Below are 27558 nucleotides of genomic sequence, written 5' to 3' on the forward strand. Positions count from 1 at the left end.
AGTATCACACAAGATAGGATTAGATACACGGCTCAGCAGACGGTATCACACAGGGTAGGATTAGATACACGGCTCAGCAGACAGTATCACACAGGATAGGGTTAGATACACGGCTCAGCAAACAGTATCACACAGGAGAGGATTAGATACACAGCTCAGCAGACAGTATCACACAGGACAGGATTAGATACACGGCTCAGCAGACAGTATCACACAGGATAGGATTAGATACAGACAGTATCACACAGGAGAGGATTAGATATACGGCTCACAGACAGTACCACACAGGTGAGGATTAGATACATGGATCAGCAGACACTATCACACAGGAGAGGATTAGATACACGGCTCAGCAGACAGTATCACACAGCATAGGATTAGATACACGGCTCAGCACACAGTATCACACAGGATAGGATTAGATACATGGCTCAGCAGACGGTATCACACAGGATAGGATTAGATACACGGCTCAGCAGACAGTATCACACAGGATAGGATTAGATAAACGGCTCAGCAGACGGTATCACACAGGATAGGATTAGATACATGGCTCAGCAGACAGTATCACACATGATAGGATTAGATACACGGCTCAGCAGACAGTATCACACAGGATAGGATTAGATACACGGCTCAGCAGACAGTATCACATAGGAGAGGATTAGATACACGGCTCATCAGACAGTATCACACAGGAGATGATTAGATACATGGCTCAACAGACAGTATCACACAGGATAGGATTAGATACACGGCTCAGCAGACAGTATCAAACAGAAGAGGATTAGATACACGGCTCAGCAGACAGTATCACACAGGATAGGATGAGATTCACAGCTCAGCAGACAGTATCACACAGGATAGGATTAGATACACGGCTCAGCAGATGGTATCACACAGGATAGGATTAGATACACGGCTTAGCAGACAGTATCACACAGGATAGGATTAGATACACGGCTCAGCAGACGTTATCGCACAGGATAGGATTAGATACACGGCTCAGCAGAGAGTATCACACAGGATAGGATTAGATACACGGCTCAGCAGACAGTATTACACAGGATAGGATTAGATACACAACTCAGCAGACAGTATCACACAGGATAGGATTAGATACACGGCTCAGCAGACAGTATCACATAGGGAAGGATTAGATACAGATCAGCAGACAGTATCACGCAGGAGAGGATTAGATACACGGCCCAGCAGACAGTATCACACACAATAGGATTAGATACACGGCTCAGCAGAGAGTATCACACAGGAGAGGATTAGATACACGGCTCAGCAGAGTATATCACACAGGAGAGAGTTAGATACACGGCTCAGCAGACAGTATCACACAGAATAGGATTAGATAAACGGCTCAGCAGACAGTATCACACAGGGTAGGATTAGATACACGGCTCAGCAGACAGTATCACACAGGATAGGATTAGATACACGGCTCAGCAGACAGTATCACACAGGATAGGATTAGATACAGATCAGCAGACAGTATCACACAGGATAGGATTAGATACACGGCTCAGCAGACGGTATCACACAGGGTAGGATTAGATACACGGCTCAGCAGACAGTATCACACAGGATAGGGTTAGATACAGATCAGCAGACAGTATCACACAAGATAGGATTAGATACACAGCTCAGCAGACAGTATCACACAGGATAGGGTTAGATACACGGCTCAGCAAACAGTATCACACAGGATAGGATTAGATACAGATCAGCAGACAGTATCACACAGGACAGGATTAGATACACGGCTCAGCAGACAGTATCACACAGGATAGGATTAGATACAGACAGTATCACACAGGAGAGGATTAGATATACGGCTCAGCAGAGAGTATCACACAGGATAGGATTAGATACACGGCTCAGAAGACGGTATCACAAAGGACAGGATTAGATACATGGCTCAGCAGACAGTATCACACGTGAGAGGATTAGATACACGGCTCAGCAGACAGTATCACACAGGAGAGGGTTGGATACACAGCTCAGCAGACAGTATCACACAGGAGAGGATTAGATACATGGCTCAGCAGACAGTATCACACAGGAGAGGATTAGATACACGTCTCAGCAGACAGTATCACACGTGAGAGGATTAGATACATGGCTCAGCAGACAGTATCACACAGAATAGGATTAGATACACGGCTCAGCAGACAGTATCACACAGGATAGGATTAGATACACGGCTCAGCAGATAGTATCACACAGGAGAGGATTAGATACACGGCTCAGCAGACAGTATCACACAGGAGAGGGTTAGATACACAGTTCAGCAGACAGTATCACACAGGATAGGATTAGATACACGGCTCAGCAGACAGTATCACACAGGTTAGGATTAGATACACGGCTCAGCAGACGGTATCACAAAGGATAGGATTAGATACACGGCTCAGCAGACAGTATCACACAGGAGAGGGTTAGATACACAGCTCAGCAGACAGTATCACACAGGAGAGGATTAGATACACGGCTCAGCAGACAGTATCACACAGGAGAGGGTTAGATACACGGCTCAGCAGATAGTATCACACAGGACAGGATTAGATACACGGCTCAGCAGACAGTATCACACAGGATAGGATTAGATACAGACAGTATCACACAGGAGAGGATTAGATATACGGCTCACAGACAGTACCACACAGGTGAGGATTAGATACACGGCTCAGCAGACAGTATCACACAGGAGAGGATTAGATACATGGATCAGCAGACACTATCACACAGGAGAGGATTAGATACACGTCTCAGCAGACAGTATCACACGTGAGAGGATTAGATACACGGCTCAGCAGACAGTATCACACAGCATAGGATTAGATACACGGCTCAGCACACAGTATCACACAGGATAGGATTAGATACATGGCTCAGCAGACGGTATCACACAGGATAGGATTAGATACACGGCTCAGCAGACAGTATCACACAAGAGAGGATTAGATACACGGCTCAGCAGACAGTATCACACAGGACAGGATTAGATACAGCGGTCAGCAGACGGTATCACACAGGATAGGATTAGATACACGGGTCAGCAGACGGTATCACACAGGATAGGATTAGATACATGGCTCAGCAGACAGTATCACACAGTATAGGATTAGATACACGGCTCAGCAGACAGTATCACACAGGATAGGATTAGATGCACAGCTCAGCAGAAAGTATCACACAGGATAGGATTAGATACAGATCAGCAGACAGTATCACACAGGATAGGATTAGATACAGATCAGCAGACAGTATCACACAGGATAGGATTAGATACACGGCTCAGCAGACGGTATCACACAGGGTAGGATTAGATACACGGCTCAGCAGACAGTATCACACAGGATAGGGTTAGATACAGATCAGCAGACAGTATCACACAAGATAGGATTAGATACACGGCTCAGCAGACGGTATCACACAGGGTAGGATTAGATACACGGCTCAGCAGACAGTATCACACAGGATAGGGTTAGATACACGGCTCAGCAAACAGTATCACACAGGATAGGATTAGATACACAGCTCAGCAGACACTATCACACAGGATAGGATTAGATACAGATCAGCAGACAGTATCACACAGGACAGGATTAGATACACGGCTCAGCAGACAGTATCACACAGGATAGGATTAGATACAGACAGTATCACACAGGAGAGGATTAGATATACGGCTCACAGACAGTACCACACAGGAGAGGATTAGATACACGGCTCAGCAGAGAGTATCACACAGGATAGGATTAGATACACGGCTCAGAAGATGGTATCACAAAGGACAGGATTAGATACATGGCTCAGCAGACAGTATCACACGTGAGAGGATTAGATACACGGCTCAGCAGACAGTATCACACAGGAGAGGGTTGGATACACAGCTCAGCAGACAGTATCACACAGGAGAGGATTAGATACATGGCTCAGCAGACAGTATCACACAGGAGAGGATTAGATACACGTCTCAGCAGACAGTATCACACGTGAGAGGATTAGATACATGGCTCAGCAGACAGTATCACACAGGATAGGATTAGATACACGGCTCAGCAGACAGTATCACACAGGATAGGATTAGATACACGGCTCAGCAGATAGTATCACACAGGAGAGGATTAGATACACGGCTCAGCAGACAGTATCACACAGGATAGGATTAGATACACGGCTCAGCAGACAGTATCACACAGGATAGGATTAGATACACGGCTCAGCAGACAGTATCACACAGGTTAGGATTAGATACACAGCTCAGCAGACAGTATCACACAGGATAGGATTAGATACACGGCTCAGCAGACAGTATCACACAGGACAGGATTAGATACACGGCTCAGCAGACAGTATCACACAGGTTAGGATTAGATACACAGTTCAGCAGACAGTATCACACAGGATAGGATTAGATACACGGCTCAGCAGACAGTATCACACAGGTTAGGATTAGATACACAGCTCAGCAGACAGTATCACACAGGATAGGATTAGATACACGGCTCAGCAGACAGTATCACACAGGACAGGATTAGATACATGGCTCAGCAGACAGTATCACACAGGATAGGATTAGATACACAGCTCAGCAGACAGTATCACACAGGATAAGATTAGATACACGGCTCAGCAGACAGTATCACACAGCATAGGATTAGATACACGGCTCAGCAGACAGTATCACACAGCATAGGATTAGATACACAGTTCAGCAGACAGTATCACACAGGATAGGATTAGATACACGGCTCAGCAGACAGTATCACACAGGTTAGGATTAGATACACGGCTCAGCAGACGGTATCACAAAGGATAGGATTAGATACACGGCTCAGCAGACAGTATCACACAGGAGAGGGTTAGATACACAGCTCAGCAGACAGTATCACACAGGAGAGGATTAGATACACGGCTCAGCAGACAGTATCACACAGGAGAGGATTAGATACACGGCTCAGCAGACAGTATCACACATTATAGGATCAGATAAAGCTCAGCAGACAGTATCACACAGGATAGGATTAGATACACGGCTCAGCAGATAGTATCACACAGGATAGGATTAGATACACGGTTCAGCAGACAGTATCACACAGGATAGGATTAGATACATGGCTCAGCAGACAGTATCACACAGGATAGGATTAGATACAGCTCAGCAGACAGTATCACACAGGATAGGATTAGATACACAGCTCAGCAGACAGTGTCACACGGGATAGGATTAGCTACACAGCTCAGCAGACAGTATCACACAGGATAGGATTAGATACATGGATCAGCAGACAGTATCACACAGGATTTGATTAGATACACGGCTCAGCAGACGGTATCACAAAGGATAGGATTAGATACACGGCTCAGCAGACAGTATCACACAGGAGAGGGTTAGATACACAGCTCAGCAGACAGTATCACACAGGATAGGATTAGATACATGGCTCAGCAGACAGTATCACACAGCATAGGATTAGATACACGGCTCAGCAGACAGTATCACACAGGATAGGATTAGATACACAGCTCAGCAGACATTGTCACACAGGATAGGATTAGATACATGGCTCAGCAGACAGTATCACACAGGATAGGATTAGATACACAGCTCAGCAGACAGTATCACACAGGATTTGATGAGATACATGGCTCAGCAGACAGTATCACACAGGAGAGGATTAGATACATGGATCAGCAGACAGTATCACACGTGAGAGGATTAGATACATGGCTCAGCAGACAGTATCACACAGGGAGGATTAGATACACGTCTCAGCAGACAGTATCACACGTGAGAGGATTAGATACACGGCTCAGCAGACAGTATCACACAGGAGAGGATTAGATACACGTCTCAGCAGACAGTATCACACAGGAGAGGGTTAGATACACAGCTCAGCAGACAGTATCACACGTGAGAGGATTAGATACATGGCTCAGCAGACAGTATCACACAGGAGAGGATTAGATACACGTCTCAGCAGACAGTATCACACGTGAGAGGATTAGATACATGGCTCAGCAGACAGTATCACACAGGAGAGGATTAGATACACGTCTCAGCAGACAGTATCACACGTGAGAGGATTAGATACATGGCTCAGCAGACAGTATCACACAGGAGAGGATTAGATACATGGATCAGCAGACACTATCACACAGGAGAGGATTAGATACACGTCTCAGCAGACAGTATCACACGTGAGAGGATTAGATACACGGCTCAGCAGACAGTATCACACAGCATAGGATTAGATACACGGCTCAGCACACAGTATCACACAGGATAGGATTAGATACATGGCTCAGCAGACGGTATCACACAGGATATGATTAGATACACGGCTCAGCAGACAGTATCACACAGGATAGGATTAGATACACGGCTCAGCAGACAGTATCACACAAGAGAGGATTAGATACACTGCTCAGCAGACAGTATCACACAGGACAGGATTAGATACAGCGGTCAGCAGACGGTATCACACAGGATAGGATTAGATACACGGCTCAGCAGACAGTATCACACAGGAGAGGGTTAGATACACAGCTCAGCAGACAGTATCACACAGGAGAGGATTAGATACACGGCTCAGCAGACAGTATCACACAGGAGAGGGTTAGATACACGGCTCAGTAGACAGTATCACACATTATAGGATCAGATAAAGCTCAGCAGACAGTATCACACAGGATAGGATTAGATACACGGCTCAGCAGATAGTATCACACAGGATATGATTAGATACACGGTTCAGCAGACAGTATCACACAGGATAGGATTAGATACATGGCTCAGCAGACAGTATCACACAGGATAGGATTAGATACAGCTCAGCAGACAGTATTACACAGGATAGGATTAGATACACAGCTCAGCAGACAGTGTCACACGGGATAGGATTAGATACATGGCTCAGCAGACAGTATCACACAGGAGAGGATTAGATACATGGATCAGCAGACAGTATCACACAGGAGAGGATTAGATACATGGATCAGCAGACAGTATCACACAGGAGAGGATTAGATACACGGCTCAGCAGACAGTATCACACAGGAGAGGATTAGATACATGGATCAGCAGACAGTATCACACAGGATTTGATTAGATACACGGCTCAGCAGACGGTATCACAAAGGATAGGATTAGATACACGGCTTAGCAGACAGTATCACACAGGAGAGGGTTAGATACACGGCTCAGCAGACAGTATCACATAGGATAGGATTAGATACACAGCTCAGCAGACATTGTCACACAGGATAGGATTAGATACATGGCTCAGCAGACAGTATCACACAGGATAGGATTAGATACACAGCTCAGCAGACAGTATCACACAGGATTTGATTAGATACATGGCTCAGCAGACAGTATCACACAGGAGAGGATTAGATACATGGATCAGCAGACAGTATCACACGTGAGAGGATTAGATACATGGCTCAGCAGACAGTATCACACAGGGAGGATTAGATACACGTCTCAGCAGACAGTATCACACGTGAGAGGATTAGATACATGGCTCAGCAGACAGTATCACACAGGAGAGGATTAGATACACGTCTCAGCAGACAGTATCACACGTGAGAGGATTAGATACATGGCTCAGCAGACAGTATCACACAGGAGAGGGTTAGATACACAGCTCAGCAGACAGTATCACACGTGAGAGGATTAGATACATGGCTCAGCAGACAGTATCACACAGGAGAGGATTAGATACACGTCTCAGCAGACAGTATCACACGTGAGAGGATTAGATACATGGCTCAGCAGACAGTATCACACAGGAGAGGATTAGATACACGTCTCAGCAGACAGTATCACACGTGAGAGGATTAGATACATGGCTCAGCAGACAGTATCACACAGGAGAGGGTTAGATACACAGCTCAGCAGACAGTATCACACAGGAGAGGATGAGATACACGTCTCAGAAGACAGTATCACACGTGAGAGGATTAGATACATGGCTCAGCAGACAGTATCACACAGGAGAGGATTAGATACACGTCTCAGCAGACAGTATCACACGTGAGAGGATTAGATACATGGCTCAGCAGACAGTATCACACAGGAGAGGGTTAGATACACAGCTCAGCAGACAGTATCACACAGGAGAGGATTAGATACACGTCTCAGCAGACAGTATCACACGTGAGAGGATTAGATACACGGCTCAGCAGACAGTATCACACAGGAGAGGGTTAGATACACAGCTCAGCAGACAGTATCACACAGGAGAGGATTAGATACATGGCTCAGCAGACAGTATCACACAGGAGAGGATTAGATACACGTCTCAGCAGACAGTATCACACGTGAGAGGATTAGATACATGGCTCAGCAGACAGTATCACACAGGAGAGGATTAGATACATGGATCAGCAGGCACTATCACACAGGAGAGGATTAGATACACGTCTCAGCAGACAGTATCACACGTGAGAGGATTAGATACACGGCTCAGCAGACAGTATCACACAGCATAGGATTAGATACACGGCTCAGCACACAGTATCACACAGGATAGGATTAGATACATGGCTCAGCAGACGGTATCACACAGGATAGGATTAGATACACGGCTCAGCAGACAGTATCACACAGGATAGGATTAGATACACGGCTCAGCAGACAGTATCACACAGGACAGGATTAGATACATGGCTCAGCAGACAGTATCACACTGGACAGGATTAGATACACAGCTCAGCAGACAGTATCACACAGGATAGGATTAGCTACACAGCTCAGCAGACAGTATCACACAGGATAGGATTAGATACACGGCTCAGAAGACAGTATCACACAGCATAGGATTAGATACACGGCTCAGCAGACAGTATCACACAGGAGAGGGTTAGATACACAGTTCAGCAGACAGTATCACACAGGATAGGATTAGATACATGGCTCAGCAGACAGTATCACACAGGTTAGGATTAGATACACGGCTCAGCAGACGGTATCACAAAGGATAGGATTAGATACACGGCTCAGCAGACAGTATCACACAGGAGAGGGTTAGATACACAGCTCAGCAGACAGTATCACACAGGAGAGAATTAGATACACGGCTCAGCAGACAGTATCACACAGGAGAGGGTTAGATACACGGCTCAGCAGACAGTATCACACATTATAGGATCAGATAAAGCTCAGCAGACAGTATCACACAGGATAGGATTAGATACACGGCTCAGCAGATAGTATCACACAGGATAGGATTAGATACACGGTTCAGCAGACAGTATCACACAGGATAGGATCAGATAAAGCTCAGCAGACAGTATCACACAGGATAGGATTAGATACACGGCTCAGCAGATAGTATCACACAGGATAGGATTAGATACACGGTTCAGCAGACAGTATCACACAGGATAGGATTAGATACATGGCTCAGCAGACAGTATCACACAGGATAGGATTAGATACAGCTCAGCAGACAGTATCACACAGGATAGGATTAGATACACAGCTCAGCAGACAGTGTCACACGGGATAGGATTAGATACATGGCTCAGCAGACAGTATCACACAGGAGAGGATTAGATACATGGATCAGCAGACAGTATCACACAGGATTTGATTAGATACACGGCTCAGCAGACGGTATCACAAAGGATAGGATTAGATACACGGCTCAGCAGACAGTATCACACAGGAGAGGGTTAGATACACGGCTCAGCAGACAGTATCACACAGGAGAGGATTAGATACACGGCTCAGCAGACAGGGTCACACAGGATAGGATTAGATACATGGCTCAGCAGACAGTATCACACAGCATAGGATTAGATACACGGCTCAGCAGACAGTATCACACAGGATAGGATTAGATACACAGCTCAGCAGACATTGTCACACAGGATAGGATTAGATACATGGCTCAGCAGACAGTATCACACAGGATAGGATTAGATACACAGCTCAGCAGACAGTATCACACAGGATTTGATTAGATACATGGCTCAGCAGACAGTATCACACAGGAGAGGATTAGATACATGGATCAGCAGACAGTATCACACGTGAGAGGATTAGATACATGGCTCAGCAGACAGTATCACACAGGGAGGATTAGATACACGTCTCAGCAGACAGTATCACACGTGAGAGGATTAGATACACAGCTCATCAGACAGTATCACACGTGAGAGGATTAGATACATGGCTCAGCAGACAGTATCACACAGGAGAGGATTAGATACACGTCTCAGCAGACAGTATCACACGTGAGAGGATTAGATACATGGCTCAGCAGACAGTATCACACAGGAGAGGATTAGATACACGTCTCAGCAGACAGTATCACACGTGAGAGGATTAGAGACATGGCTCAGCAGACAGTATCACACAGGAGAGGGTTAGATACACAGCTCAGCAGACAGTATCACACAGGAGAGGATTAGATACATGGCTCAGCAGACAGTATCACACAGGAGAGGATTAGATACACGTCTCAGCAGACAGTATCACACGTGAGAGGATTAGATACATGGCTCAGCAGACAGTATCACACAGGAGAGGATTAGATACACGTCTCAGCAGACAGTATCACACGTGAGAGGATTAGAGACATGGCTCAGCAGACAGTATCACACGTGAGAGGATTAGATACACGGCTCAGCAGACAGTATCACACAGCATAGGATTAGATACACGGCTCAGCACACAGTATCACACAGGATAGGATTAGATACATGGCTCAGCAGACGGTATCACACAGGATAGGATTAGATACACGGCTCAGCAGACAGTATCACACAGGATAGGATTAGATACACGGCTCAGCAGACAGTATCACACAAGAGAGGATTAGATACACTGCTCAGCAGACAGTATCACACAGGATGGGATTAGATACACAGCTCAGCATACAGTATCACACAGGATACGATTAGATACACAGCTCAGCAGACAGTATCACACAGGACAGGATTAGATACAGCGGTCAGCAGACGGTATCACACAGGATAGGATTAGATACACGCCTCAGCAGACAGTATCACACAGGAGAGGGTTAGATACACAGCTCAGCAGACAGTATCACACAGGAGAGGATTAGATACACGGCTCAGCAGACAGTATCACACAGGAGAGGGTTAGATACACGGCTCAGCAGACAGTATCACACATTATAGGATCAGATAAAGCTCAGCAGACAGTATCACACAGGATAGGATTAGATACACGGCTCAGCAGATAGTATCACACAGGATAGGATTAGATACACGGTTCAGCAGACAGTATCACACAGGATAGGATTAGATACATGGCTCAGCAGACAGTATCACACAGGATAGGATTAGATACAGCTCAGCAGACAGTATCACACAGGATAGGATTAGATACACAGCTCAGCAGACAGTATCACACAGGAGATGATTAGATACACGGCTCAGCAGACGGTATCACAAAGGATAGGATTAGATACACGGCTCAGCAGACAGTATCACACAGGAGAGGGTTAGATACACAGCTCAGCAGACAGTATCACACAGGAGAGAGTTAGATACACGGCTCAGCAGACAGTATCACACAGGATAGGATTAGATACACGGCTCAGCAGACAGTATCACACAGGATAGGATTAGATACACGGCTCAGCAGAGAGTATCACACAGGATAGGATTAGATACACGGCTCAGAAGACGGTATCACACAGGATAGGATTAGATACACGGCTCATCAGACAGTATCACACAGCATAGGATTAGATACATGGCTCAGCAGACAGTATCACACAGGAGAGGGTTAGATGCACGGCTCAGCAGACAGTGTCACACAGGATAGGATTAGATACACGGCTCAGCAGACAGTATCACACAGTATAGGATTAGATACATGGCTCAGCAGACTGTATCACAAAGGATAGGATTAGATACACGGCTCAGCAGACAGTATCACACAGGAGAGTGTTAGATACACAGCTCAGCAGACAGTATCACACAGGAGAGGGTTAGATACACAGTACAGCAGACAGTATCACACAGGATAGGATTAGATACAGCTCAGCAGACATTATCACACAGGATAGGATTAGATACACGGCTCAGCGGACAGTATCACACAGGAGAGGGTTAGATACACAGCTCAGCAGACAGTATCACACAGGAGAGGGTTAGATACACAGCTCAGCAGACAGTATCACACAGGATAGGATTAGATCCACGGCTCAGCAGACAGTATCACACAGGATAGGATTAGATACACGGCTCAGCAGACAGTATCACACAGGATAGGATTAGATACACGGCTCAGCAGACAGGATCACACAGGATAGGATTAGATACACAGTACAGCAGACAGTATCACACAGGAGAGGATTAGATACACAGCTCAGCAGACAGTATCACACAGGATAGGATTAGATCCACGGCTCAGCAGACAGTATCACACAGGATAGGATTAGATACACGGCTCAGCAGACAGGATCACACAGGATAGGATTAGATACACAGTACAGCAGACAGTATCACACAGGAGAGGGTTAGATACACAGCTCAGCAGACAGTATCACACAGGAGACGGTTAGATACACGGCTCAGCAGACAGTATCACACAGGATAGGATTAGATCCACGGCTCAGCAGACAGTATCACACAGGATAGGATTAGATACACGGCTCAGCAGACAGTATCACACAGGATAGGATTAGATCCACGGCTCAGCAGACAGTATCACACAGGATAGGATTAGATACACGGCTCAGCAGACAGGATCACACAGGATAGGATTAGATACACAGTACAGCAGACAGTATCACACAGGATAGGATTAGATACAGCTCAGCAGACATTATCACACAGGATAGGATTAGATACACGGCTCAGCAGATAGTATCACATAGGAGAGGGTTAGATACACGGCTCAGCAGACAGTATCCCACAGGATAGGATTAGATACATGGCTCAGCAGACAGTATCACACAGGATAGGATTAGATACAGTTCAGCAGACAGTATCACACAGGATAGGATTAGATACACAGCTCAGCAGACAGTATCACACAGGATAGGATTAGATACAGTTCAGCAGACAGTATCACACAGGATAGGATTAGATACATGGCTCAGCAGACAGTATCACACAGGATAGGATTAGATACAGTTCAGCAGACAGTATCACACAGGAGAGGATTAGATACACGGCTCAGCAGATAGTATCACACAGGATAGGATTAGATACACGGCTCAGCAGACAGTATCACACAGCATAGGATTAGATACACGGCTCAGCAGACAGTATCACACAGGAGAGGATTAGATACATGGATCAGCAGACACTATCACACAGGAGAGGATTAGATACACGGCTCAGCAGACAGTATCACACAGGATAGGATTAGATACACGGCTCAGCAGACAGTATCACACAGCATAGGATTAGATACACGGCTCAGCAGACAGTATCACACAGGAGAGGATTAGATACACGGCTCAGCAGACAGTATCACACAGGAGAGGATTAGATACACGGCTCAGCAGACAGTATCACACAGGAGAGGATTAGATACACGGCTCAGCAGACAGTATCACACGTGAGAGGATTAGATACACGGTTCAGCAGACAGTATCACACAGCATAGGATTAGATACACGGCTCAGCACACAGTATCACACAGGATAGGATTAGATACACGGCTCAGCAGACGGTATCACACAGGATAGGATTAGATACATGGCTCAGCAGACATTATCACACAGGAGAGGATTAGATACACGGCTCAGCAGACAGTATCACACAGGATAGGATTAGATACACGGCTCAGCAGACAGTATCACACAGGACAGGATTAGAAACACGGCTCAGCAGACAGTATCACACAGGATAGGATTAGATACATGGCTCAGCAGACAGTATCACACTGGACAGGATTAGATACACAGCTCAGCAGACAGTATCACACAGGATAGGATTAGATACACGGCTCAGCAGACAGTATCACACAGCATAGGATTAGATACACGGCTCAGCAGACAGTATCACACAGGAGAGGGTTAGATACACAGTTCAGCAGACAGTATCACACAGGATAGGATTAGATACACGGCTCAGCAGACAGTATCACACAGGTTAGGATTAGATACACAGCTCAGCAGACAGTATCACACAGGACAGGATTAGATACATGGCTCAGCAGACAGTATCACACTGGACAGGATTAGATACACAGCTCAGCAGACAGTATCACACAGGAAAGGATTAGCTACACAGCTCAGCAGACAGTATCACACAGGATAGGATTAGATACACGGCTCAGCAGACAGTATCACACAGCATAGGATTAGATACACGGCTCAGCAGACAGTATCACACAGGAGAGGGTTAGATACACAGTTCAGCAGACAGTATCACACAGGATAGGATTAGATACACGGCTCAGCAGACAGTATCACACAGGTTAGGATTAGATACACGGCTCAGCAGACGGTATCACAAAGGAAAGGATTAGATACACGGCTCAGCAGACAGTATCACACAGGAGAGGGTTAGATACACAGCTCAGCAGACAGTATCACACAGGAGAGGATTAGATACACGGCTCAGCAGACAGTATCACACAGGAGAGGGTTAGATACACGGCTCAGCAGACAGTATCACACATTATAGGATCAGATACAGCTCAGCAGACAGTATCACACAGGATAGGATTAGATACACGGCTCAGCAGATAGTATCACACAGGATAGGATTAGATACATGGCTCAGCAGACAGTATCACACAGGAGAGGATTAGATACACGGCTCAGCAGACAGTATCACACAGGATAGGATTAGATACATGGCTCAGCAGACAGTATCACACAGGATAGGATTAGATACACGGTTCAGCAGACAGTATCACACAGGATAGGATTAGATACAGCTCAGCAGACAGTATCACACAGGATAGGATTAGATACACAGCTCAGCAGACAGTGTCACACGGGATAGGATTAGACACATGGCTCAGCAGACAGTATCACACAGGAGAGGATTAGATACATGGATCAGCAGACAGTATCACACAGGAGAGGATTAGATACATGGATCAGCAGACACTATCACACAGGAGAGGATTAGATACACAGCTCAGCAGACAGTATCACACAGGATAGGATTAGATACACAGCTCAGCAGACAGTGTCACACAGGATAGGATTAGGTACACGGCTCAGCAGACAGTATCACACAGGATAGGATTAGATACATGGCTCAGCAGACAGTATCACACAGCATAGGATTAGATACACGGCTCAGCAGACAGTGTCACACAGGATAGGATTAGATACATGGCTCAGCAGACAGTATCACACAGCATAGGATTAGATACACGGCTCAGCAGACAGTATCACACAGGATAGGATTAGATACACAGCTCAGCAGACATTGTCACACAGGATAGGATTAGGTACACGGCTCAGCAGACAGTATCACACAGGATAGGATTAGATACATGGCTCAGCAGACAGTGTCACACAGGATAGGATTAGGTACACGGCTCAGCAGACAGTGTCACACAGGATAGGATTAGATACATGGCTCAGCAGACAGTATCACACAGCATAGGATTAGATACACGGCTCAGCAGACAGTATCACACAGGATAGGATTAGATACACAGCTCAGCAGACATTGTCACACAGGATAGGACTAGATACATGGCTCAGCAGACAGTATCACACAGGATAGGATTAGATACACGGCTCAGCAGACAGTATCACACAGGAGAGGATTAGATACATGGATCAGCAGACAGTATCACACGTGAGAGGATTAGATACATGGCTCAGCAGACAGTATCACACAGGAGAGGATTAGATACACGTCTCAGCAGACAGTATCACACGTGAGAGGATTAGATACATGGCTCAGCAGACATTATCACACAGGAGAGGGTTAGATACACAGCTCAGCAGACAGTATCACACAGGAGAGGATTAGATACATGGCTCAGCAGACAGTATCACACGTGAGAGGATTAGATACACGGCTCAGCAGACAGTATCACACAGGAGAGGGTTAGATACACAGCTCAGCAGACAGTATCACACAGGAGAGGATTAGATACATGGCTCAGCAGACAGTATCACACAGGAGAGGATTAGATACACGTCTCAGCAGACAGTATCACACGTGAGAGGATTAGATACATGGCTCAGCAGACAGTATCACACAGGAGAGGATTAGATACATGGATCAGCAGACACTATCACACAGGAGAGGATTAGATACACGTCTCAGCAGACAGTATCACACGTGAGAGGATTAGATACACGGCTCAGCAGACAGTATCACACAGCATAGGATTAGATACACGGCTCAGCACACAGTATCACACAGGATAGGATTAGATACATGGCTCAGCAGACGGTATCACACAGGATAGGATTAGATACACGGCTCAGCAGACAGTATCACACAGGATAGGATTAGATACACGGCTCAGCAGACAGTATCACACAAGAGAGGATTAGATACACTGCTCAGCAGACAGTATCACACAGGATGGGATTAGATACACAGCTCAGCATACAGTATCACACAGGATACGATTAGATACACAGCTCAGCAGACAGTATCACACAGGACAGGATTAGATACAGCGGTCAGCAGACGGTATCACACAGGATAGGATTAGATACACGGGTCAGCAGACGGTATCACACAGGATAGGATTAGATACATGGCTCAGCAGACAGTATCACACAGGATAGGATTAGATACACGGCTCAGCAGACAGTATCACACAGGATAGGATTAGATGCACAGCTCAGCAGAAAGTATCACACAGGATAGGATTAGATACACAGCTCAGCAGACAGTATCACACAGGATAGGATTAGATACACGGCTCAGCAGACAGTATCACACAGGAGAGGATTAGATACACGGCTCATCAGACAGTATCACACAGGAGATGATTAGATACATGGCTCAGCAGACAGTATCACACAGGATAGGATTAGATACACGGCTCAGCAGACAGTATCACACAGAATAGGATTAGATACACGGCTCAGCAGACAGTATCACACAGGATAGGATTAGATGCACAGCTCAGCAGATAGTATCACATAGGATAGGATGAGATTCACAGCTCAGCAGACAGTATCACACAGGATAGGATTAGATACACGGCTTAGCAGACAGTATCACACAGGATAGGATTAGATACACGGCTCAGCAGACGTTATCGCACAGGATAGGATTAGATACACGGCTCAGCAGAGAGTATCACACAGGATAGGATTAGATACATGGCCCAGCAGATAGTATCACACAGGATACGATTAGATACACGGCTCGGCAGACAGTATCACACAGGATAGGATTAGATACACGGCTCAGCAGACGTTATCGCACAGGATAGGATTAGATACACGGCTCAGCAGAGAGTATCACACAGGATAGGATTAGATACATGGCCCAGCAGATAGTATCACACAGGATACGATTAGATACACGGCTCTGCAGACAGTATCACACAGGACAGGATTAGATACACGGCTCAGCAGAGAGTATCACACAGGATAGGATTAGATACACGGCTCGGCAGACAGTATCACACAGGATAGGATTAGATACATGGCCCAGCAGATAGTATCACACAGGATACGATTAGATACACGGCTCAGCAGACAGTATCACACAGGATAGGATTAGATACACAGCTCAGCAGAGAGTATCACACAGGATAGGATTAGATACACGGCTCACCAGACAGTATCACACAGGATAGGATTAGATACACGGCTCAGCAGACAGTATCACACAGGATAAGTTTAGATACATGGCTCAGCAGACAGTATCACACAGGATAGGATTAGATACCGCTCAGCAGACAGTATCACACAGGATAGGATTAGATACACAGCTCAGCAGAGAGTATCACACAGGATAGGATTAGATACACAGCTCAGCAGACAGTATCACACAGGATAGGATTAGATACACGGCTCAGCAGATAGTATCACACAGGAGAGGATTAGATACACAGCTCAGCAGACATTATAACACAGGAGAGGATTAGATACACGGCTCAGCAGACAGTATCACACAGGATAGGATTAGATACACGGCTCAGCAGACGGTATCACACAGGATATCATTAGATACACAGCTCAGCAGACAGTATCACACAGGATAGGATTAGATACACAGCTCAGCAGACAGTATCACACAGGATAGCATTAGATACACAGCTCAGCAGACGGTATCACACAGGATAGCATTAGATACACAGCTCAGCAGACAGTATCACACAGGATAGGATTAGATACATGGCTCAGCAGATAGTATCACACAGCATAGGATTAGATACACGGCTCAGCAGACAGTATCACACAGGAGAGGATTAGATACACAGCTCAGCACACAGTATCACACAGGATAGGATTAGATACACGGCTCAGCAGACAGTATCACACAGGATAGAATTAGATACACGGCTCAGTAGACGGTATCACACAGGATATGATTAGATACATGGCTCAGCAGACAGTATCACACAGGATAGGATTAGATACACGGCACAGCAGACGGTATCACACTGGATAGTATTAGATACACGGCTCAGCAGACAGTATCACACAGGATAGGATTAGATACTCGGCTCAGCAGACAGTATCACACAGGATAGGATTAGATATACGGCTCAGCAGACGGTATCACGCAGGATAGGATTAGATACACGGCTCAGCAGACGTATCACACAGGACAGGATTAGATACATGGCTCAGAAGACCGTATCACACAGGAGAGGGTTAGATACACAGCTCAGCAGACAGTATCACACAGGATAGGATTAGATACACGGCTCAGCAGACAGTATCACACAGGAGAGGGTTAGATACACGGCTCAGCAGACAGTATCACACAGGATATGATTAGATACACGGCTCAGCAGACAGTATCACACAGGATATGATTAGATACACGGCTCAGCAGACAGTATCACACAGGATAGGATTAGATACACGGCTCAGCAGACAGTATCACACAGGAGAGGGTTAGATACACGGCTCAGCAGACAGTATCACACAGGATATGATTAGATACACGGCTCAGCAGACAGTATCACACAGGAGAGGATTAGATGCACGACTCAGCAGACAGTATCACACAGGATAGGTTTAGATACACGGCTCAGTAGACAGTATCACACAGGATAGGATTAGATACAGCTCAGCATACAGTATGACACAGGATAGGATTAGATACACGGCTCAGCAGACAGTATCACACAGGATAGGATTAGATACACGGCTCAGCAGACAGTATCACACAGGATAGGATTAGATACACGGCTCAGCAGACAGTATCACACAGCATAGGATTAGATACACGGCTCAGCAGACAGTATCACACAGGAGAGGGTTAGATACACAGCTCAGCAGACAGTATTACACAGGATAGGATTAGATACACGGCTCAGCAGACAGTATCACACAGGAGAGGGTTAGATACACGGCTCAGCAGACAGTATCACACAGGATATGATTAGATACACGGCTCAGCAGACAGTATCACACAGGAGAGGATTAGATACACGGCTCAGCAGACAGTATCACACAGGATAGGATTAGATACATGGCTCAGCAGACAGTATCACACAGGATAGGATTAGATACAGCTCAGCATACAGTATGACACAGGATAGGATTAGATACACGGCTCAGCAGACAGTATCACACAGGATAGGATTAGATACACGGCTCAGCAGACAGTATCACACAGGATAGGATTAGATACATGGCTCAGCAGACAGTATCACACAGGATAGGATTAGATACATGGCTCAGCAGACAGTATCACACAGGATAGGATTAGATACAGCTCAGCATACATTATGACACAGGATAGGATTAGATACACGGCTCAGCAGACAGTATCACACAGGATAGGATTAGATACACGGCTCAGCAGACAGTATCACACAGGATAGGATTAGATACACGGCTCAGCAGACAGTATCACACAGGAGAGGGTTAGATACACAGCTCAGCAGACAGTATCACACAGGATAGGTTTAGATACACGGCTCAGCAGACAGTATCACACAGGAGAGGATTAGATGCACGGCTCATCAGACAGTATCACACAGGATAGGATTAGATACACGGCTCAGCAGACAGTATCACACAGGAGAGGATTATATACACGGCTCAGCAGACAGTATCACACAGGATAGGATTAGATACATGGCTCAGCAGACAGTATCACACAGGATAGGATTAGATACAGCTCAGCATACAGTATGACACAGGATAGGATTAGATACACGGCTCAGCAGACAGTATCACACAAGAGAGGGTTAGATACACGGCTCAGCAGACAGTATCACACAGGATAGGTTTAGATACACGGCTCAGCAGACAGTATCACACAGGAGAGGATTAGATGCACGGCTCAGCAGACAGTATCACACAGGATAGGATTAGATACACGGCTCAGCAGACAGTATCACACAGGAGAGGATTATATACACGGCTCAGCAGACAGTATCACACAGGATAGGATTAGATACATGGCTCAGCAGACAGTATCACACAGGATAGGATTAGATACAGCTCAGCATACAGTATGACACAGGATAGGATTAGATACACGGCTCAGCAGACAGTATCACACAGGATAGGATTAGATACACGGCTCAGCAGACAGTATCACACAGGATAGGATTAGATACATGGCTCAGCAGACAGTATCACACAGGATAGGATTAGATACACGGCTCAGCAGACAGTATCACACAGGAGAGGATTATATACACGGCTCAGCAGACAGTATCACACAGGATAGGATTAGATACATGGCTCAGCAGACAGTATCACACAGGATAGGATTAGATACAGCTCAGCATACAGTATGACACAGGATAGGATTAGATACACGGCTCAGCAGACAGTATCACACAGGATAGGATTAGATACATGGCTCAGCAGACAGTATCACACAGGATAGGATTAGATACAGCTCAGCATACAGTATCACACACAATAGGATTAGATACCCGGCTCAGCAGAGAGTATCACACAGGAGAGGATTAGATACACTGCTCAGCAGACGGTATCACACAGGATAGGATTAGATACACTGCTCAGTAGACAGTATCACACAGCATAGGATTAGATACACGGCTCAGCAGACAGTATCACACAGGAGAGGGTTAGATACACGGCTCAGCAGACAGTATCACACAGGATATGATTAGATACACGGCTCAGCAGACAGTATCACACAGGAGAGGATTAGATACACGGCTCAGCAGACAGTATCACACAGGATAGGATTAGATACATGGCTCAGCAGACAGTATCACACAGGATAGGATTAGATACAGCTCAGCATACAGTATGACACAGGATAGGATTAGATACACGGCTCAGCAGACAGTATCACACAGGATAGGATTAGATACACGGCTCAGCAGACAGTATCACACAGGATAGGATTAGATACATGGCTCAGCAGACAGTATCACACAGGATAGGATTAGATACATGGCTCAGCAGACAGTATCACACAGGATAGGATTAGATACAGCTCAGCATACATTATGACACAGGATAGGATTAGATACACGGCTCAGCAGACAGTATCACACAGGATAGGATTAGATACACGGCTCAGCAGACAGTATCACACAGGATAGGATTAGATACACGGCTCAGCAGACAGTATCACACAGGAGAGGGTTAGATACACAGCTCAGCAGACAGTATCACACAGGATAGGTTTAGATACACGGCTCAGCAGACAGTATCACACAGGAGAGGATTAGATGCACGGCTCATCAGACAGTATCACACAGGATAGGATTAGATACACGGCTCAGCAGACAGTATCACACAGGAGAGGATTATATACACGGCTCAGCAGACAGTATCACACAGGATAGGATTAGATACATGGCTCAGCAGACAGTATCACACAGGATAGGATTAGATACAGCTCAGCATACAGTATGACACAGGATAGGATTAGATACACGGCTCAGCAGACAGTATCACACAAGAGAGGGTTAGATACACGGCTCAGCAGACAGTATCACACAGGATAGGTTTAGATACACGGCTCAGCAGACAGTATCACACAGGAGAGGATTAGATGCACGGCTCAGCAGACAGTATCACACAGGATAGGATTAGATACACGGCTCAGCAGACAGTATCACACAGGAGAGGATTATATACACGGCTCAGCAGACAGTATCACACAGGATAGGATTAGATACATGGCTCAGCAGACAGTATCACACAGGATAGGATTAGATACAGCTCAGCATACAGTATGACACAGGATAGGATTAGATACACGGCTCAGCAGACAGTATCACACAGGATAGGATTAGATACACGGCTCAGCAGACAGTATCACACAGGATAGGATTAGATACATGGCTCAGCAGACAGTATCACACAGGATAGGATTAGATACACGGCTCAGCAGACAGTATCACACAGGAGAGGATTATATACACGGCTCAGCAGACAGTATCACACAGGATAGGATTAGATACATGGCTCAGCAGACAGTATCACACAGGATAGGATTAGATACAGCTCAGCATACAGTATGACACAGGATAGGATTAGATACACGGCTCAGCAGACAGTATCACACAGGATAGGATTAGATACATGGCTCAGCAGACAGTATCACACAGGATAGGATTAGATACAGCTCAGCATACAGTATCACACACAATAGGATTAGATACCCGGCTCAGCAGAGAGTATCACACAGGAGAGGATTAGATACACTGCTCAGCAGACGGTATCACACAGGATAGGATTAGATACACTGCTCAGTAGACAGTATCACACAGCATAGGATTAGATACATGGCTCAGCAGATAGTATCACACAGCATAGGATTAGATACACGGTTCAGCAGACAGTATCACACAGGAGAGGATTAGATACACGGCTCAGCAGACAGTATCACACAGGATAGGATTAGATACACGGCTCAGCAGAGAGTATCACACAGGATAGGATTAGATACAGGGCTCAGCAGACAGTATCACACAGGATAGGATTAGATACACGGCTCAGCAGATAGTATCACACAGGATAGGATTAGATACACGGCTCAACAGACAGTATCACACAGGAGAGGATTAGATACATAGCTCAGCAGACAGTATCACACAGGAGAGGATTAGATACATGGCTAAGCATACAGTTTCACAGGATAAGATTAGATACACGGCTCAGCAGAGAGTATCGCACAGGATAGGGTTAGATACACGGCTCAGTAGACAGTATCACACAGGGAAGGATTAGATACACAGCTCAGCAGACAGTATCACACAGGAGAGGATTAGATACACATCTCAGCAGACAGTATCACACAGGAGAGGATTAGATACACAGCTCAGCAGACGGTATCACACAGGAGAGAGTTAGATACATGGCTCAGCAGACAGTATCACACAGAATAGGATTAGATACACGGCTCAGCAGGTGGTATCACACAGGATAGGATTAGATACACAGCTCAGCAGACAGTATCACACAGGATAGGATTAGATACACAGCTCAGCAGACAGTATCACACAGGATAGGATTAGATACACGGCTCAGCAGACGGTATCACACAGGAGAGAGTTAGATACACGGCTCAGCAGATGGTATCACGCAGGAGCGGATTAGATACACAGCTCAGCAGGCAGTATCACACATGTTAGGATTAGATACACAGCTCAGCAGACAGTATCACACAGGATAGGATTCGATACACAGCTCAGCAGATAGTATCACACAGCATAGGATTAGATACACGGCTCAGCAGACAGTATGACACAGGAGAGGATTAGATACAAGGCTCAGCAGACAGTATCACACAGGATACGATTAGATACACGGCTCAGCAGACAGTATCACACAGGATAGGATTAGATACACGGCTCAGCAGACAGTATCACACAGGGGAGTATTAGATACACGGCTTAGCAGACAGTATCACACAGGATAGGATTAGATACACGTCTCAGCAGACAGTATCACACAGGGGAGTATTAGATACACGGCTCAGCAGACAGTATCACACAGGATAGGATTAGATACACGGCTCAGCAGACAGTATCACACAGGGGAGTATTAGATACACGGCTTAGCAGACAGTATCACACAGGATAGGATTAGATACACGGCTCAGCAGTCAGTATCACACAGGATAGGATTAGATACACGTCTCAGCAGACAGTATCACACAGGATAGGATTAGATACACTGCTCAGCAGTCAGTATCACACAGGATAGGATTAGATACACGGCTCAGCAGACAGTATGACACAGGGCAGGATTAGATACACGGCTCAGCAGACAGTATCACACAGGATAGGATTAGATACACGGCTCAGCAGACAGTATCACACAGGATAGGATTAGATACACGTCTCAGCAGACAGTATCACACAGGGGAGTATTAGATACACGGCTTAGCAGACAGTATCACACAGGATAGGATTAGATACACGGCTCAGCAGTCTGTATCACACAGGATAGGATTAGATACACGGCTCAGCAGACAGTATGACACAGGGCAGGATTAGATACACGGCTCAGCAGACAGTATCACACAGGATAGGATTAGATACAGATCAGCAGACAGTATCACACAGCAGAGGATTAGATACACAGCTCAGCAGACAGTATCACACAGGATAGGATTAGATACACAGCTCAGCAGACAGTATCACACAGCATAGGATTAGATACACGGCTCACAGACAGTACCACACAGGAGAGGATTAGATACACGGCTCAGCAGACAGTATCACACAGGATAGGATTAGATACACAGCTCAGCAGACAGTATCACACAGGATATAATTAGATACACAGCTCAGCAGACAGTATCACACAGGATAGGATTAGATACACGGCTCAGCAGACGGTATCACACAGGAGAGAGTTAGATACACGGCTCAGCAGATGGTATCACGCAGGAGCGGATTAGATACACAGCTCAGCAGGCAGTATCACACAGGTTAGGATTAGATACACAGCTCAGCAGACAGTATCGCACAGGATAGGATTCGATACACAGCTCAGCAGACGATATCACACAGGAGAGGATTAGATACACGGCTCAGCAGATGGTATCACAGTATCACACAGGAGAGGATTAGATACACGGCTCAGCAGACAGTATCACACAGGAGAGGATTAGAAACACGGCTCAGCAGACAGTATCACACAGGAGAGGATTAGATACACGGCTCAGCAGACAGTATCACACATGAGAGGGTTAGATACACGGCTCAGCAGACAGTATCACACAGGATAGGATTAGATACATGGCTCAGCAGATAGTATCACACAGCATAGGATTAGATACACGGCTCAGCAGACAGTATGACACAGGAGAGGATTAGATACAAGGCTCAGCAGACAGTATCACACAGAATACGATTAGATACACGGCTCAGCAGACAGTATCACACAGGATAGGATTAGATACATGGCTCAGCAGACAGTATCACACAGGATAGGATTAGATACACGGCTCAGCAGACAGTATCACACAGGATAGGATTAGATACAGATCAGCAGACAGTATCACACAGCAGAGGATTAGATACACGGCTCAGCAGACAGTATCACACAGGACAGGATTAGATACACAGCTCAGCAAACAGTATCACACAGCATAGGATTAGATACACGGCTCACAGACAGTACCACACAGGAGAGGATTAGATACACAGCTCAGCAGACAGTATCACACAGGATAGGATTAGATACACAGCTCAGCAGACAGTATCACACAGGATAGGATTAGATACACGGCTCAGCAGACAGTATCACACAGGATAGGGTTAGATACACGGCTCAGCAGACAGTATCACACAGGAGAGGATTAGATACATAGCTCAGCAGACAGTATCACACAGGAGAGGATTAGATACATGGCTCAGCAGAGAGTATCGCACAGGATAGGGTTAGATACACAGCTCAGCAGACAGTATCACACAGGAGACGATTAGATACACAGCTCCTCAGACGGTATCACACAGGAGAGAGTTAGATACACGGCTCAGCAGATGGTATCACGCAGGAGCGGATTAGATACACAGCTCAGCAGGCAGTATCACACAGGTTAGGATTAGATACACAGCTCAGCAGACAGTATCACACAGGAAGGGATTAGAAACATGGCTCAGCAGACAGTATCACACAGGAGAGGATTAGATACACGGCTCAGCAGACAGTATCACACAGGAGAGGATTAGATACACGGCTCAGCAGACAGTATCACACAGGATAGGATTAGATACACGGCTCAGCAGATAGTATCACACAGCATAGGATTAGATACACGGCTCAGCAGACAGTATCACACAGGATAGGATTAGATACACGGCTCAGCAGACAGTATCACACAGGATAGGATTAGATACACGTCTCAGCAGACAGTATCACACAGGGGAGTATTAGATACACGGCTTAGCAGACAGTATCACACAGGATATGATTAGATACACTGCTCAGCAGTCAGTATCACACAGGATAGGATTAGATACACGGCTCAGCAGACAGTATCACACAGGAGAGGATTAGATACACGGCTCAGCAGACAGTATCACACAGGATAGGATTAGATACACAGCTCAGCAGACAGTATCACACAGCATAGGATTAGATACACGGCTCACAGACAGTACCACACAGGAGAGGATTAGATACACAGCTCAGCAGACAGTATCACACAGGATAGGATTAGATACACAGCTCAGCAGACAGTATCACACAGGATAGGATTAGATACACGGCTCAGCAGACAGTATCACACAGGATAGGGTTAGATACACGGCTCAGCAGACAGTATCACACAGGATAGGATTAGATACACGGCTCAGCAGACAGTATCACACAGGATAGGGTTAAATACACGGCTCAGCAGACAGTATCACACAGGATAGGGTTAAATACACGGCTCAGCAGACAGTATCACACAGGATAGGATTAGATACAGATCAGCAGACAGTATCACACAGGACAGGATTAGATACACGGCTCAGCAGACAGTATCACACAGGATAGGATTAGATACAGATCAGTAGACAGTATCACACAGGATAGGATTAGATACACGGCTCAGCAGACAGTATCACACAGGAGAGGATTAGATATACGGCTCAGCAGACAGTATCACATAGGAGAGGATTAGATACACGGCTCAGCAGACAGTATCACACAGGATAGGATTAGATTCACAGCTCAGCAGACAGTATCACACAGGATAGGATTAGATACACGGCTCAGCAGACAGTATCACATAGGAGAGGGTTAGATACACGGCCCAGCAGACAGTATCACACACAATAGGATTAGATACCCGGCTCAGCAGAGAGTATCACACAGGAGAGGATTAGATACACGGCTCAGCAGACAGTATCACACAGGACAGGATTAGATACACAGCTCAGCAGACAGTATCACACAGGAGAGGATTAGATACACGGCTCAGCAGTCAGTATTACACAGGATAGGATTAGATACACGGCCCAGCAGACAGTATCACACA

This window comes from Phyllobates terribilis, unplaced genomic scaffold, assembly GCF_046119375.1.
Source record: "Phyllobates terribilis strain yellow unplaced genomic scaffold, ASM4611937v1 Scaffold_2__4_contigs__length_985480577, whole genome shotgun sequence".
Classification (NCBI taxonomy): Eukaryota; Metazoa; Chordata; class Amphibia; order Anura; family Dendrobatidae; genus Phyllobates; species Phyllobates terribilis.